This window comes from Helianthus annuus, chromosome 10, assembly GCF_002127325.2.
Source record: "Helianthus annuus cultivar XRQ/B chromosome 10, HanXRQr2.0-SUNRISE, whole genome shotgun sequence".
Classification (NCBI taxonomy): Eukaryota; Viridiplantae; Streptophyta; class Magnoliopsida; order Asterales; family Asteraceae; genus Helianthus; species Helianthus annuus.
In genome coordinates this window covers 158810996-158823826 of record NC_035442.2, presented here as the reverse complement: position 1 = coordinate 158823826, position 12831 = coordinate 158810996, and the positions used below count along the sequence as shown (strand labels likewise).

At 33.5% G+C, this 12831-nt stretch overlaps 1 protein-coding gene across 3 annotated transcripts in view; it reads right to left on the bottom strand.

Annotated features, from left to right (window-relative positions):
* LOC110886181 (calcium-transporting ATPase 9, plasma membrane-type) overlaps positions 1–6974 on the bottom strand; it is a 57042-nt gene extending 50068 nt beyond the window's left edge. For 2 of the 3 annotated variants that reach the window (XM_035978723.1, XM_022133945.2), the window contains exon 1: positions 6833–6973. The gene's annotated coding sequence lies outside the window, so the exon portion shown is untranslated. Of the gene's footprint in view, positions 1–6832 lie in introns of all 3 variants that reach the window. The other variant, XR_004869843.1, reaches the window with a different exon arrangement.
* Between the last annotated feature and the right edge of the window lie 5857 nt (positions 6975–12831).

The window sequence follows — 12831 nt, the reverse complement described above, 5'->3', positions numbered from 1 at the left end:
AGGGTTTTGGGATCCTTTCCATTCCATTCGTTTGGGCAACGTTAGAGGTGATTTTTGAATTAGAGATCAAAGCTTTATCACCATTCTAAACCATCCAATTGATCTTCCATTATAAAACATGCAATCCAACATCAATTTTGAAGATTCAATCGAGATCATGAGCGGCTAACTTTTTTGTGGTTTCCGCCGAGTGGAGGATTCTTGTAAGTGGATGATTTAACTTGGTTTTCTTTGTATTTGGGACACACAATCTAAGCACTTGATGCTTGTTTCTTATTTATTTGATTTTATTGATTAATTGTAAATGGTTTAACTTTATTTGAAACCTAGTTTTTTATCTTTCAATTCCCTGAGAGTTCTAGTAACTGGGATATATATATATATATATATATATATAAGAAAAGGGTTTGGTTTTTGTAATTGTAATTGATAATCAAGCGATAAACCTTTTTGTAACACCTCGAAAACGGGTTTGATAATTAAAGCACGTTAATGTTAAAGAGCGGGTAAAATACCGTTAGTGGTAAAAATTAACCCGATAAATATTAGGATTTAAATAAATAAACCTAATATTAAATAGAAGGAGAATGAATGCTTTTGAGGAAATAAAGTTTACAAGAGGCCTGAGTTAACGGGACTTAAAATAAAACGGGTTGTAATCTCCCCAAACCCATTAAGTTAACTAGGAATGTTTAACCTAGTTAATAAGAGAAAATATTGTTGGATAAGTGGGTTGTGGCCTACTTAAGAATTAACCAAACATGAGGGGCCAAAGTGGGATAACTTGAAAGTTGAATTATAAAAAGAAAAACAAAACAAAACACATACTAAGTGTGTGGTCTGGAACGACCAGGAGAAGCTCCCTTGATCCAAAACCCTAATTCAACCAAAATGTTAAAATTGAAGAGCTAATTGGAGCTCAAAATCATGAATGAACGTGAATTAACGATCACCCAAGCTAGGGGATCATAAGGTATGTAGAATTTTGATGTTTATTGAAGTTGTGAAATTTGATGAACATCACAATTTGCGATTTATGTATGAATCGTAGAGGTTATGGCTGAATTAGTGATGTATACTTTCTTAGGAACAAAACTCTAAGTGAAAATTTTACATATGTTGCCATGATTTGAATGTTTAGATGATTTACCACACTAGGATAAGTGGGTTTTAATAATATGATGAAACTGATAATATAATTATGTTTAGAATCATCATACATGAGAGTGATAAGATGATGCCTGATCGAATAAATTATGAATTCGGGTATATATTCATACTCGCCGTAGAGTGGGTTTTGAATGATAAGAAGGGATAAATGTTATATTCATGTGAAATGATGTTTGAGATTATCATGTGTTATGAATGATTAAGGTATTTGGCTAAACTTGATGTTTATGTGAATTATACATATATATATATATATGATATAATGAATTGTTTCATATTGATAAAACAATCCCAAATCTTTGTATGATATAAATAGTTTAGCATGCAATGATTAATGTTATGTTAATTCGATGATTTACGGTTACATGAACTTGGTTGAGAAAGTGGTTAAAACGGTAGCGTGAGAATGATGCTTACCAGATATTTGACAAAGTGCTTAAACGAGTAGTTGAGCTGCATAGTGCAATTACTTACGTTAATAGGCAAAGTCAAACTGACCAAAATAAGATCGAATAATAATATCGACATAAAACTCGTAAGATGGAATAGTCGTGATTGATAATGACTAATCTAACCATCTTACGAATTATAATGATAGTTTGACGCTTGACAAGTTAGGTGGAAGCTTGGGAAGGAAGTGGGTCAAACGAATCGAGTATGAAGGAAAAGCATAATTTGGATGCAAGGTAAGTAAAGCTTACACCCTTTTATTTTGAAGAACATTCCCTTATTGTATTGAGTACAAATAAAGTAAATAAGTGTTTGGAATATGACGTTCCGACGTGTAGTCATAAGGAACGAAATAAATAAAAATAATAAGAAACCATATTTAATGGTTAAAAAGGAGTAATACGATAATTCGGTCATGCAATGACGAATAGACAATGAGTTTTGAATTAAGTTACCTTATGGTGTAACCATAATGAGAAAAAGAATAATATGGTAATTGGTTACAAGTTAACGGATATACCTCAGTTTTTGAGAAAGACACTCTATGGCGTAAGCCTTGATGGGTTAAAAGAATTAAGAAATGATTTAAGTAATATGATGGTATGGTGTAAACCGGAATGGGTTACATGGATGAGATGGTAAATAAATATCATCTCACAAGGATAAAACGGTCATTTAGACCAAACGGGTCAAAAGGTGATCATATCACCATTTGACAATATCCACTAATGATTGTTTGTCTAGTCATATGCTCACAGAAGTGAATAGCGAATGGATATTTGCGTTGCTATTAATTAGCGGTTATTAAAGCAAGATATTAAAACGGGTCTATACTTTGACCCAAGCCAGGTATGTGTAACTAAGATTATAGCTAAAATGTGCGATTTTGGTCAAACATGTTATTGAAAGTCCTTCGTCGTTAAGGAAGGGCTAAAGTTTACCAAAACGCCCTTGTATGAAAAACTGGGCAAACGACCCCTAAAGGTAGTTTGATAATAAGTTTAACGATCGAGTAAATCCTTGGGATAAGTACAAAAGTGAAAGGTACGAACCTTTTGGGTCAAACATCTCGAAATGAGTCTTTTCCGTAAAATGACAAACCGATGGGTAGAACTCGGAATGAAAAGTTCATCACATTAAATCCACCAGAAATATAGTTGTGGTGGAAGACAAGTCTATATTTAAATGTGGAAATAAGATGTAAGCAAAAGAGGAGCGTGATTTAAGTTTAAAAATGCTTAAATCCCTTAACGGGTCAAAATGAGTATACACGCAAAAACGGGTTTGGGATGTATAAAAAAACCCGTGAATAGAACCTTGGATAATAGGAACATTTATAGTATGATGTTCATGAGTATTTGAATGCAAACAAACAAGTTTGTTTGATAAATCATGAACGGGTCAAAAGTTTTGTAAATAAATATAAAGCCGAGGGCTTAAAAACTTAGAAACTTGTTAATCCGGATGTCGGATTTTAGCTCCACGTGATGGAGGAACAAATTACAATCACGTAGAAAGAAACGAGTCGTAAAACGGATAAAAATTCGGAAAGTTATGACCAATTACGTAAACATTGGCAAAGCTGGGAAAAATGCAGCCCAACTTAAGAACTGTCTGTCGAAACCAGGTTCTCGCGCCCCGCGACAAGATTAATAAACTCGGTCGCGGCCCGCCAGAGGCCCTCGCCGCACGCGAGGGTGATGTCTGATCTGGTCGCGGCCCGCGACGGCTTAAAAGGCTGATAAAAATTTGTTGTTTGCTTGTTTTTGGCTTACGGACATGTTTAAACGTATTATAAACTCTCATAACTAACTCATTTCATGTTTTATGAAACGTAGGTATACCGTAAAGTATCGGATGACGATCAAGCTCAACAAAGAACCGAACACCATCAAGTTTCACGCTTCCGCATTACGTTTTGTCGTCACGCCTAAACGACAATATTATATTTGAAATATTTTAAATTTCAAAAAGTTTTTAAGAAACTCATATTTTCATACTTGAATGTAATTGTATAAACACGATTATGTACGAAACTTATATGTAATATCGATAATCAAAGTAAGGGTTCTTACTCTTTTATTGTTCCGCAATGAGAGTAAATTGCCCTTCTTATCACAATCAACTAAACAATTTTTGTAACCATGTTTATTTGATTTCTCAATTGAAATTGAGTTTTTGAATCTAAACCCCGGAGGAATCACTTCTCCTTCCAACTATTTACAACTTTTTCAACTAACTGTTAATTTAGCTCTTAAACAAAATCTCAACTTATCGATTTTACTTTTTGTACAATTTCATTATTACTAAAGAAGCTATTAAACAACACTTTCCACTGTAATTCTCGTGATTTGACACCAACTTTCCTATAATTTACTAGTTGTGAGGTCACCCGAGCTTGGGGCCTTACATCTTGCCGTAATTGGTTCACCCCTACATCATTGTTCATTTTATTCAAGTTTGTTCAATATGTATTTATTAACTTTTGTAGGTCTTCTCTCGCACACCATGTCCAAAACACGTTGATGGTGTTTAAAGCAGAATGGCTTATTTTAAGTTTCTATTTCGTAACAAACGATATAATATTAACGTAAGTTTTCTTAGTTAGTTATTAATTATCCATGTAGTTGTATATAATAACAAAGTTGATTAAATCATGTTGGCATGCTATTGGAGCGGAATCACATCGCACAAAGCAGCCATGGCTAATAATTTCATGTAATCAAGCATGTTTTGTGCCTTCATCATCAATGATATCTAATCTATCTGATTCATGAGGTTTTATTATATATCATATTTTTAAATAATTTTTCACATATTGATCAGTTAAATGTAGGGGTGTTCATCAAATAACGAATTTTCAAATTATTCGAATCAATTTTTTTGAATTTTTATTTTTTATTTACCCGAATTCGTATTCCATCCGATTAGTATTTGAAACTCGAATTCGAATCAAATTTGATTTAATTCAAATTCACCCTAAACAATAAATTATTTTACTTTCTTTTATTTAAACTACTACTAACTAATTGTATTCAACATAAAATATAATAATCTGTAAAATTAATTAACTCTCAATATCTCAAAACACCAAAATTTAGAAGATATGTTGGTTAATGGTAGCGATTTAAGTTAGGTAAAAATTTAGAAATAAGTAGTATGGACTATTTGTCGGTCGGCTTGGTAATGTTATGAATAATAAAGTTATAGTTGTAGTTCATACTTTGACCAAGTTTAAAAGTTATATGTGTGTGTATATATATGTTTGTGTGTGTGTATGCATATATTAAAAAATTATATATAAATTGAATTCGAATTTTGAATCGAATCGAATTGAAAATCATAAATTCGTATTCGATTACTACACTCGAATTCGAACCTTATTAATTGAATTCGAATCAAGTCGAATTTCGAATTTTTTGAATCTGAATCAAATTCTGAACACCCGTAGTTAAATGGTTGATTGTATATTCCTATATTCGTAGACAAGCATAGATACTTCTTCCATCCAAGTTCAGTACGATCTAAGAAAACAAAAAAATAATACCGACCATGAAACTCATGAATGACATAAGCGAGTGCTCAATACAAAATCAATCTTAAGGAGAGAACCATAAGTTTTCAACTGCTCAATACAAAATAATCTTAAGGAGAGAACCACAAGTTTTCAACGGTTTTTGTCCGTCTCCTTTTCTTTCTCGCACTACATGTAATAAATTATCTCACATGCACTACGTACAAACAAATGTTAAATGTTTTTACTCTTGTGTATCGTACACGCTTGTATTAGTAAATTAGAAAGTATATAAGATGATAAAAAGATAATAGTAACCATCACTTAAACGTAGAGGTAGAGGTAGACATAGACATGATAAGATTATTAAATAAATGAAGTGTTGTATACGACATACGAGAGAAATTTCCAGGAAGCTGGAAGAACGTGATCTATCATGAGTCACTGATGATGACTTAACTACAAGTTGCATGACAATCGACATTGGCTGACGTGCAAGTCAAGTCAGATTTTAATAAATAATAATAATTCTTTATTGTTGCTTAAGTCTAACAACTTACAACTTTTCCTTTTTATCTTATATTTGTTTTCCACGATTTTTTTAATAGAAATTTTCAATCATCTGTTAAAAAATATAATTTACTCCCTTCTAGTTTCATTAATTAATTATTATTAAGTGTTTGTTAGTATGATTTTTATATAAAAAAAGGTTTTTGGTGTTGCTAAACATCACTCTACTAAGTTAGTCATGTTATCATTATACTTTTTTCTTATAGATAGGGGGTGCATTAAGCATAAGAGGCCACTGGATTAGGATAGATAGGGTGTGCGTTAAGCATCAAGGGGCCAGTGGATTAGGGGTGGACCCACTTGTATGGGTCGAGTTCACGGAAACTTGTTGATTTTAAAAATTTTAGTAGATGCGATGAATGGCGGACCCATAAGAATTATTAGAGTTAATCCATAGTAACGAGTTCAACGGTGTTGTAATGGTAAATTAAAGGTCATGATTCGTGTCTGGATAACCTTGTTCTTTTTTTTAGTTTTTGTTTTTTTAGGATGGATTACTTTTTTCATTTCGATAAAATATAAAGACTACAAGCTATATGAGGAAGTTGGTGAAGGAGTAAGTGCCTCGGTATAGGGCACTTCGTGTTCCACTAAATGATAAGAGTTGCAATCAAGGTTCTCGATTTGGAAAAATGTTCCCGGCCCGACTTGACTCGACGTGAAAACTTTAGTGTTCGGTTGTGAGAAATCTGACCACCGAAAAAGGTGAACTTACAAGAAAAAAAAAATCATAGGTTTGCCACGAAATATGAAATATTTAGCCTCACTCATTTTTGACTTCGCTACTGGTTTGCAATATAATGATTATATAATATAATAATAATAATAATCCTCCTCCTCTCTCATTTTCTCTCTGCTCTCTATACACCCACACACGTATATTCATACTCTTCGATCATATCTAACTATAGTTGCGCCGCTCTGTCTCTCCCTATATATGTGTGTGTATATATATTCATAAACATATATAATACGTAGAGTTGTCAAGAAAGTTAACTATAGCTTATATTACATATATAGTAAGTGAAAGTTTTAAGAGAATTAAAACTGAATGAACGTAGATAGATAATGGTGCACAATATATATAAAAATGATATAAGTGATTAGTTGAAGTATGAGTCTTGTTACCTTCGTAGCTTGTTAAAATGCCAAAAGGAATGAATAAGTCACCAGCTTGTGTCCTATCTCATTAACATAGCACCAACTAAAAGAAGAGAGAGAAATAGAGATTGGAGAACAAAGGAATTCAGTCCAGCTGCTTATTACTTATAGGGGTTATCTATTTATTATTATTATGATAATTTATATATTATGATAACAAGAACCATACCCAGTAAATCCCATTAATATCAAAGCTACCTGTAAGATTTGTGGAGGTTGGGTGTAAGCAAATCTTATCTTCATACGTAGGGATAGAGTGACTGCTTCCAGAGAGACTCTCAGTTCCAAAATAAACAATAGACCAACACACAAAATTCTAGAATATAGAAATAGGAAGTTACCAATACTAAGGAAGTGGTGAGATAGTAACATAAAAAAATATAAACATATACAACATCATACAACAACATATAGGCATACGTACAAGAAGGCAAACACTTGTAAGGTCACCCTAAAGAAAATGGAAAAAATCTAAGCCCTTAACGCCCAACTAAACGGACCAACCCTATAAGTCTTTAACCATAATCCTACGCCTCCACGAAGTCCTATCTTGGACCATGTTCTCAGAAAGGTGCAACTCTAGTAAATTCTGCCTAATCTGTTCATCCCATGTCAGTTTGGGTCTACCTCTACCTATCCTCCCATCCACAGTAAGGGTTTCCACTGCTCTAACTAGCTCCGTCATTTGCCTCCGCTTTATTAGAAAATTAGTGAATGGATACTTAGTTAATTTATAATTGAGTGAAATTATAATTATTAATTAAACTCTTCATATGGTGAAACTCTCGTGTAAAGTTTTAATGATAACATTTGATGAGTTTTATTAGATTTTAAATCTATAATTATTGAGACTCTTAACTCTTCATATGGTGAAACTCTTAAGTAGAGTTTTTTTTTTTTTTTTTTTTTGAACGGCAAATTTGGATCACTGACGGACCACTGGAGTATCATCGTGTCACCAGCAGAACCACCCGATCATATCCTTCTCCACTAGGTATAATGCCTATACACCAATTCAGGGGGAAACCCAACAAATATGGGAAAAACCCTCTTGTGAGAATCGAACCCAGGACCTATTTGTCCCAAAGTCTTATTGATGATATTTGATTAGTTTTATTAGAATTCAAGTATATAATTGTTAAGACTCTTAACTCTTTAAAAAAACTCTTGGATATTTAAAAGTAGGCTATGTGCCTAACTTGATGATATTAGAAAAATACAGGAGAAGATACAAGAAAAATACATGAATATATGGAGAGTTCTTGAAAAGAAGAAATACTTGAAAACTCATGTGTTGGGTACTTAGAGAGATATGTTTTCTCTATTCGATATCTTCATATCATTATTTTACACAAGTTCTAACACTATAATTTTATCCGGTGTAACCTCGGGCGCGTGGCCATCTCTGGCAGTACAGACTGCTTCGGCTGTTGTACCCTGGGAGACAGACGCGTCGTCTTTAGTAGAGGCGCGAAATCTGTTTTACGATTGTAGGATATGGGTCACAATTATAATAATAGTTATATAAATAAATATAAAAATTGTAAAGATACACTCTTTACATAATTTTAGGAAATTGTAGTACCCATACCGTGTACAAATCCATACAAAATTAAATATGAAATACAACATATTTAAATAAATCGATTCAAATCGTTGTCTTTGACAAGAGCTTGAGAAGCGTCTTTTTGTACAATTTCCATTACGAGAACTTGAACCGCGTTTCCTTGTGCGATCCTTCTTGGCTACAAAAATGAACAAACTGATGTTGACGGTTGTGGCTGGGGCACGTGTTCAACACGCTTCCCTTAAAACAGATTTCGCGCCTCTACTAAAGACGACACGTCTGTCTCCCAAGGTACAACAGCCGAAGTAGTCGTTACTGCCGGAGATGACCACGCGCCCGAGGTTACGCCGGATAAAATTACAGTGTTAGAACTTGTGGAAAATAATAATATGAAGATGATGAAATCGAATAGAGAAATCATATCTCTCTAAGTACCCAACACACGGGTCTTCAAGTATTTCTTTTTTTCATGAACTCTCCATATATTCATGTATTTTTCTTGTATCTTCTCTTGTATTTTTCTAATATCATCAAATTAGGCATATAGCCTACTTTTAAATATCCAAGAGTTTTTTTAAGAGTTAAGAGTCTCAATAATTATATACTTGAATTCTAATAAAACTCATCAAATATCATCAATAAAACTCTACTGAAGAGTTTCACCATATGAAGAGTTAAGAGTCTCAATAATTATAGACTTAAACTCTAATAAAACTAATCAAATTTCATCATTAAAACTCTACTCAAGAGTTTCACATATGAAGAGTTTAATTAGTAATTATATTTTCACTCAAGTATAAATTAACTAAATATCAATTCACTAATTTTCCAACACGATTCACATGCTCAAACCATCTCAATCTGCCCTCTTTAATCATATATAATATACTAGCCACCCCTAACCTTCCCTTAAAAAACTCATTTCTTATCCGATCTAATCTCGTTTGGCCACACATCCACCTCAGCATTCTCATCTCTGCTACCTCCATCTTGCGGACTTGTGTCTTCATGGCGGCCTACAGTCTGTTCCATATAGCATAGCGGGCATAACTGCCACCATGTAAAATTTCCCCTTTAGTTTAGTTGGAAACCTCCTGTCGCACAATACTCCATTAGCCGCCCTCCATATACACCAGCCAGCCTGTATACGATATGTCACTATCTATCACACCATCCCTTTATACAAACAATCTCAAATACTTGAACTTAGTTACCTGCGGAACTAATTGATCCTCAATGGAAATTTGAGTGTCATCATCGTCGGCAACACCACTAAAATCACAGTTTAGATACTAAGTCTTAGATCGACTAATCCTTATGCCCTTGCCCTCTAAAGCTGCTCGCCACTCCTCTACCCTCGCATTCAGGCACCTTTTAGTCTCTGCAATTAACACAATATCGTTTGCAAAAAGTATGCAACACGGAACTGTCTCCTGAATCGACTTGGACAACTCATCCAAGACAACTGCAAAAAGAAACGGGCTCAACGCAGACCCTTGGTGGAGTTCTACCTCCACAGGAAAGGAGTGTGTATCCTATACAGACGCACGGACACTAGTTTCCGTTCTATCATACATATTCCTATTTATGTCTATAAAATAACTATTTACTTTACAAATTATTTTTGTATAAAAATGTATAAATGTAATGTGTATTACTTCTTACTACTGAAAAGTAAGAAAATTAGAGAAAAAATAATAATAAATTAGTTCAGTTGTTTGTTTACACACATATATTTATATATATATATATTGGATATGGGCTCGGTTTAAATGAGAACTACCACAAGTTGTGAGAACCTTTTCTTCCCGCGTGAGTTGGGCCAAATTTTTTTTTTGCACAAACGTAGATAAAAATATTATAAACACATCTGTAAAAAAAGTAAAAAAAAAATTGTCGATGTAACACCCGAAAATATAAATCCTCATATTAGAAAATTGAAAGAGATAATAAACAAGAGTTTACCAACTAGGAACTTAACCTAGTTAAAATTTAGTCTTGAAATAAACTCATAATATGGTTAAAACACTTAAACTTAGAGAAAATGGTAGTTAAGGGACTAAACTTGTCAAAAATCGAAAGTTGAATTCTAATTGTGACAAAACCAAACCAAACACACCAAAATTGGTGTGTCTGGTCGACAGAAGCAAGAGAGGGGCGACCCCCATCTTCCAAAAACCCTAACTTGTCACAAAAAGCTCAAATTGAAAGCCCAAATCAAGTCCAAATCGAAATCTAAACATAGATTAGTGATCCTCATCACAAGAGGATTCCAAGGTATGTAAAAATTTGTGTTAATTCTTCGTTTGAAATTCTCATGATTTTAGAAAATCTGAGAATTTATGTTGCATGTGTGTTATTAAGTTTGATTAGAAGTGATGAGGTGTTTAGAAGTGAAACCTAACTGATTTCATGCTAAACCATGACCAAATTCAGGAAAATTCCATGAACACCTTGAAGGTGGGTTGTGGGTTTTACATGATGATGATGAACTCTAGGGTTTGAGTGGTTATTTTAGTGAAAAATTGACCTTAGAAGATAGTTCCAGAAAGAATTGATGTTTACATGATATATGATGGCTTAATTGAAGTTAAGTTAACTAATTAGCAATCCATAAACATGAATACGAATGATATAGAAATTCTGCCCTCATGATGTTCGTTGAAATGCCTCAAAGAAGGCTTGAAAACTGAATTGTTAAGTTTAAAACGCATAAATATGAAGTATGACGAATGTGCGTTATGTGTGTAAAACATGGAGTTCTAAACATAAAGTGCTTGAACTCTTTAGGGAAGGAAGCCGGGGCATCTAGCGGATAAACCGGTGTGGATGCACGTTTGAAAGGTTTACTTTAAAGGTATGTAACATGACTCGTTACATTATGTGAAATTAGATCATTGTAGTTGATTGTCAAATTACTAGTTATTATGAATGGAAGCGATGGTATTGTTGTTTTGAATACTTGGTTGAATAATGAATTAAACTCGTTGGTAGTTGTCATAGAGGAAGGAATTCCATAGACAAGCCAAACGGGTCAAATAATCAAGTAAAACATGATTTACATTCCGGAATATGATAGATTGTTGTATGTGGTTGGTTATTATATGACGTACTAGAAATATCAGACTTTTATTATATTGATACTACTGAAGACTGAAACTCGAGAGTTGGGATTTTGGTTGTTATGCGTAAACCAAACAAAAACATGAATTCCCAGGTGCTACCGTAAATTACGGTGTCACCGTAATTTACGGTAGAGATTAATGATTTACGGTGGTTTTCTACTGATTTACGGTGGATCCAGGGATTTCCAGCACTCACCGTAACTTACGGTGGCACCGTAAGTTACGGTGGAGCCTGGAAAACTTTTATATTTTTGTTATTTTCAATGTGATGTTAAACCTTGAAATCCTATTATTTATAAACGTCAAAGCTAATGATTTATTGGTTGATCATAGGTAATTAGGTGGGTCACATGGATGGCGATCAAGTGATTTGATGATGAACCGAACACTCCATCACGAAGCTTCCGCTATGTTTTGAACTTGTTAATTAGTTGTTCTTGGTTGTAAACAAATTCTTAAATGACTTAGTACGTTCTACCTTAGTCTTTAGTAGACTAAGGTGTGTAATATTTTTGAAACTTATGCTAAGCTATCACCTTTTGTTATAAGTTAGAATTAAAATCTTGTTTAAATTTAAGGGTGTTATAAGTTGGTAATCAGAGCCTCAGGTTGTCAATAAGTGTTCGGTTCAAGCTTGATCGACCATCCGGTAAGAACTAACTTCTGTTAATAAATTTTATATTACGTAATTAATGAGAAATGAACAAATATGCATGAAAAGAGCAAGTAAGCTCATTTAAATACAAGAAATCAAAAGCAAGAACGATCAAATCAAGTTGTGAACTTGATTGAATCAAAAGCAAGAACGATCAAATCAAGTTGTGAACTTGATTGAATCAAAAGCAAGAACGATCAAATCAAGTTGTGAACTTGATTGAATCAAAAGCAAGAACGATCAAATCAAGTTATGAACTTGATTGAATCAAAAGCAAAAACGATCAAATCAAGTCGTGAACTTGATTGAAATAAAGCAAGAGCGATTAAATCAAGTTATGAACTTGATTGAATCAAACAAGAACAGCATGTGTTATAAATGGAATGTTTTAACAACTTGTGTAAACATTTCAGAAATAGAGATGGCTGATAAAGGTAACGATGATGCGGTGCCAAGAGTCACCGAACAAGTGAGGGAAGTGATTGCCGAAGAGGTTGGAAAGGCAATCGAAAACAGTCTGACAGGCTTCATTGATAGAATTCAAAACACAGTTCTATCAATGGTAGAAGATAGAATCAAGAAATTAGAGGATGACTCAAAACTTGAAAAAGAAAAACAT